The sequence below is a fragment of the Lissotriton helveticus genome, chromosome 3_1 (genome assembly GCF_964261635.1).
Source record: "Lissotriton helveticus chromosome 3_1, aLisHel1.1, whole genome shotgun sequence".
Classification (NCBI taxonomy): domain Eukaryota; kingdom Metazoa; phylum Chordata; class Amphibia; order Caudata; family Salamandridae; genus Lissotriton; species Lissotriton helveticus.
Window position 1 is genome coordinate 454,351,653 of NC_136061.1, and position 6,006 is coordinate 454,357,658.

Below are 6,006 nucleotides of genomic sequence, written 5' to 3' on the forward strand. Positions count from 1 at the left end.
CAAAGGTCTTGGAAACCCTGGCCAATCAACAACTATCCCTCTATCTGGAGCAAAACAGCCTGTTGGATCCCTCGCAGTCCGGTTTCCGTGCATCACATAGCACGGAGACCGCACTGTTGGAGGTGGCGGACACCATAAGGATGACTCTGGATAGAGGAACCCCAGTGATCCTAGTCCTCCTTGATCTGTCAGCAGCATTTGATACCATCTCGCATAGGCAGCTGCTAGACAGATTAGGGGGGATTGGAGTGAAGGGTAGGGCTCTTGAGTGGATAAAAAGCTTCTTATCGGGCTGTACCCAGAGTGTTCAGCTGGATTCATTTATATCTCAAATCACAGGGATGGACAGGGGTGTTCCGCAAGGATCTGTCCTGAGTCCTACACAGTTCAACGCATACATGACTCCTTTGGCTGATATCATCAGAGGCTATGGCTTCGCGACCATCTCCTATGCGGACGATACGCAGCTAATTGTCCCCGTTGAGGAGGACATTATGTCAAACCAACTAAAATTTAGGAGCTGCATGTCCAGCACTGCCAGTTGGATGAGGAGGAATGTTTCACAACTCAACTCCTCAAAAACTGAGATTCTACTGTTTGGAAAGGCCAAAACCATCTGGTCTCCAGAATGGTGGCCCATCAAGATGGGCGAAGCCCCCCTCTCTAGGAGCTGGGCCAAAAACCGGGGTGTCAAAATAGATGACAAATTGTCTATGGAGGAGCAGGTTAAGACAGTGGCCGGTGCCTGTTTCGGCACAATGAGAATGCTTAGGAAGGTCTTCCCATGGGTCCCATTGTCAGCAAGAAAAACCCTCACCCAGTCACTTTTGGTGAGTCGGTTGCTGGCGGGGGCAAGGGAGGATCTTCTATCAAGGCTCCAGGTGGTGCAGAATACTGCAGCCCATTTAGCCCTCAACAAACCGGCACGGACCCCTTCAGCCCCCCTGTTGAACCAGTTACACTGGCTCCCGGTTAAGAAGCGAGCCATTTTTAAGATACTTTGTGTGGTCTTTAGATCACTACAAGGGAGTGGACCTGCCTATTTTAGTAATAAACTTAGCTGGTATCAGCCTGCTCGCCAACTAAGATCTGGCAATGCCAACTTGTTGTGTCCCCTGAGAATACATAAGGTTAGGATGGATGGCAGAGCCTTTTCCTATCTGGCAGCCAGCCACTGGAATAAATTGCCACAGAATGTTAGAGCTTGTAATGAGCTCACTACTTTTAAGAAACTTTTAAAGACATGGCTATATTAGTTTCATTTGTTTATTAAGGACCGTTCCCTCGAAGTGCCGAGGTATCCCTTTAGGGATGATTCGCTTGCGCTGTACAAATCCACAAGTAAAGTAAAGAAAGGATAGATATGGTGGAGCGAAGAATATCCGAAGCAGAAGATGGCCAGGTACATTTGGACGCGAAACAGATGAAGATGGAGAAACAGCTGGCGGCTATGATGGTGAAGACGGAAGATTTAGAAGCCCGGTCTCGTAGAAGCAACATCCGCCTGATGGGAATTTCGGAAACGACAAACACGGGCCCAATGGAACCCTACATGGAAAAGCTGCGAATCTCCATGTTGGGACGAGACACCTTCTCGGATGTTTTTATTGTTGAAAGGGCCCATAGATCGTTAGCGCCGAAACCACCTGCTGGGTCCAGACCGAGACCGATTATCGCCAAAATCCTGAACTACAGGGACCGGGACGCGGCACTTCGAAAAGCCAGAGAAATGGGAAAGCTATCCTATGAAGGCATAGATATTTCCCTATATCCAGACTTCACGTCTTCGGTACAAGAAGCGCGGAAGAAATTCACTACAGCGAAACAGAAATTGAGGGAACTGAACATTCCATACGCTATGCTATACCCGGCCAGACTAAAAATCACTGCCGACAGCAAAACACGGATCTTCGCTGAACCATCGGAAGTAATGAAATGCTATCCTTCGGGAGGTGCAGGACAATTAAAACCCAAACACTGGCATATCCTCGAGACGCTGCTCCAGATAAGTTGACAGTTATTATGTATAGCTTGTAGTTTCACAGTGGTATCACATCGAGCGAAAGCCTTATACAAGATGGGTCCACGCCTGTTGCTGGGCAAGCAGTTCTCATGTAACTTTGATCAATATTGTTTACTATTCAGTATTGAAGTTGTAACATGCATGGTAGGGCGTTGTCCCATGTAGCTTGCGCTGCAAGTAATGGGAGGGCACTCTGACCCTTAAGTGTGTACCACACCGACTTTAGTATTTCTCTCTTATTTTTTGTTTTTGTGGGTATGTTGATTATTATTATTATTATTGGGTGTGCCTCCACTAGTACGGGGACAGTGGAGCGGGAGGGGTTGGGCACGAAGGGTAACCAGAAAACTCTGACCAGCGGAGACATGGCAAACAGACTCAAAGCAGACACTTTGAAACACCATAGACACATAAATTGGATAGGTGGTGGAGAATCAACAGAAGACTGACACCTTAAAACAAACCAGACCGTTAGCGTTCCTCTCCTGGAACATTAGAGGGTTGCACAACCCACAGAAAATACGTAAGGTGCTAGCGTACTGGGAGAGGCACAAGTTAGATGTGGCTTGCCTGCAGGAGGCACACCTCACTGAATCTAGAGAGAAACAAATAGGGGCAAAGTGGGCTTCATTTAGGCTGGTGTTGTCCTACTCCTCATACGCTAAGGGTGTTCTGATATGGGTAAAGCGTACCATGCCCTTCAAGCTTATAAAGTGTATGCGAAACGATCAGGGGCACTATGCGATATTGAAGGGAAGCTTGTAAATGTGTATGGCCTAAATACCTACGAACCCTCTTTTAATGTACAAATCTGGGCGAAATGATATGCCCTCCAACCCGGCACTATCCTTTGGGGTGGGGTTTTTAATACCTGCCTGGACCCCACACTGGACAGATCAACTGGTACTAACTGGTACGGCAAGCATTCGGCAAAAGTTATAAGGGAGGGGATGGCAGACTGGGACATGGTGGACAAATGGAGATAAAGACATCTGGACATGAGAGAAGGCACGTGCTTCTCATCAACGCACCTCACAAGGTCCAGAATCGATTACTGGCTGGTATCGTGAGATGTAAGCTCATGGAATATTGATGTGGCACACTTACCCAAAACACTCTCTGATCATGCCCCAGTTTGTATCCACTTAGAAATCCCAACGCACACCCCAAGACAGTTCACATGGAGACTAAGGCAGACGGCGCTGCAGGACAAAGTATTTCGGGAGGAACTCCGCCAGGCAATACTATATTTTTTTAACACAATTCTGGATCGGTCCAGAGCACAAGGACCCTCTGGGAGGCTTTCAAAGTCACCATAAGGGGCACTGTATAAGTAAACACGCAGGCATACTAAAAGATATACAGGGACAGCTGGAAAGAATTGAGGCTGACATTAATAGATTGGAGCGCGAATTTGCTGAAACCCAAAGCGGCACACTACTGGCTGAAACTATAAAACAAATTGACAAATATAACTAATTTGCAGATGTCGAGGTCAAATACATATCGCATAAATATACACCTAGGAACTATGGAGAAGGGGGCAGACCTGGTAGAGTACTGTCATATAAAATCAGACCCACTCACACCAAGGCGTACATCACGCAGATCCAGGATGCCCAGCACAACACGGTATACGACACCCCAGCCATACTGGAATGCTTCACCAAATATTGCATGCAGTTATATACTGCTCAGGCAAAGTCCTCCACATCTGACATACAAGACTATTTAGATGACATTACGATGGCGTGTCTGTCGGACACCCACCAACAGTACTTCAGTCTCCCTGTTTCTAAGGATGAAATCATACACGCCTTTAACTCCCTCCCCAATAATTAAGCTCCAGGGCTTGATGGTCTCCCGGGAGAGTACTACAAAGAATACCGAGATATACTGATCCCACACTTTAATGAAATGCTTGAAGAAGGTGCACTACCGACCACATTAAGCGAGGCACTCCTGATTGCACTCCCGAAACCGGGAAAGGACCCATCTCAGTGCGAATCATACAGGCGCTTATCCCTGATAAATATAGTTGCTAAGATCTTAGCAAAAATAATTGCAAATAGAATACAACCACTTCTTTGTAATCTCATGTTACCGGACCAGGCAGGCTTCATGCCGACACGGTCTCCCACCCACAATATACGCACCATCTTCGCACTATATCACCAGTTAGACCCGGATGTGCCAGCAGCCACGGCTGTATTAGATGCTGCCAAGGCATTCAACTCTGTGGAGTGGGACTTTATGTTTGTCACTCTTCAAAAGGTGGGATTTCCTGAACCATTTTTAAAGTGGTTTTCCTTGTATACAGCACCTAAAGCCCAGGTCAGGATAAACGGCTATACATCCAACCCCACAGAGATTACGCGAGGCACTAGGCAGGGTTGCCCACTGTCACCAATGCTCTTTACCATAATCCTAGAGCCACTGGCCCGTAAAATCCACCAGAAACACTCCGACGCTGCCCTACAATTTGACCTTCGGCCAATTGGAATAGCGCTGTACGCTGATGACATGGTCCTCTACACCACACATCCGGCTAAGAATCTAAACCCGCATATTAGGGAAAATGTTAGATATGACCAATACGCTGGCCTCCGAATAAATTGGGATAAATCTATTGTGATACCACTCACTGAGGATACATTGGAGCCAGATTTGGAATTCCATTTGAAGGCGTATGGACCCACTTAAACACCTAGGGGTCTGGATTCATCGGGACCCAGAGCTAGTCATCAGGGAGAACAATGGAAAGGCAATGGCGGGAATAGAAGAACAGGTAGACAGATGGATAAAAATGCCCTTCTCAATGGCAGACAGAATAGCCCTACAGAAAATTATAGTCTTGCCTAGGTTCCTTTATCTGTTCTGGAATATACCAATATGGCTAAACAAGGCCTTTTTCGACATACGCTCTCTCCTGCAGAGACTGAAATGGGCTGGTAAACAGGCTAGGACAAGTTGGAAGGTACTTACACAACCATACTATTCGGGTGGTTTTGGGGCACCAGATTTCCATTTATACTTCCTATGCGCACAAGCACAACATGCACACTACTGGACGAAACCACACACCTACATACTGCACATCGCAGTGAAAAAAATAGCATTTCTCCCATGCCACTGACAGCACTGATAGCTCACCCAATACGATATATACGCCAAGAGTCAAGATAAACACAGCCAAGTGCACCTCGAGGGCATGGCATGCGCTGGCACATAGAGCACACAAACTACCGGTATATGCACGTGCGTTGCCCATGGCGAGACACCCCAAACTCACTGTAACGCAAGAAAGGAGCATGCAAACGTTGCTTAAGGAGATAAGCCTAACTTCCATGGGACAAATATTCACCCATAATACATTCATTAACTGGAAAGACCCCTCTCTATGTGCACACCAACTCCCCCTGAAGAAATGTGCGTATTTAAGATTACGCACGGCAATCAGGTCATTATACACTACGTTCCTCGCTGAACCCGAGCAATTGAACGCATTCCAAATATTACTAACGGCTCCGACCCTGAAAAACCTGGTAACACGATTATACAATGTGGCCCTGGATGAGCAGGCTGAGAAACCTACAGCAGCGCTGAGCAGATGGGAAAGAACACTGGGTGAGCCAATCGAAGAGCAAGACTGGCAATACAGCTGCACACAACTCACGCTCCTCACGTCTAACTGCAACTTACGTATTATAAATTTCAAGTTCATTCACCAAATATACTACACACCGGCCATGCTACACAAACTGGGCCCAAGGGAGACAAAGGCCTGCCAGAGGTGCAATGCGCTGGGCGCAGACTTCTTACATGTATCATGGTCATGTCCTAGGTTGCAGACGTACTAGGGTGAAGTCACGGCCACACTAACCAATATGCTAACGGAACAGATCCCTAACACCCCCTTGGTGTGCATTTTAGGAGTCAAGAAGCTTAAACATGCTAGGCGCAGGAAATTCCTAGCGGTAGCA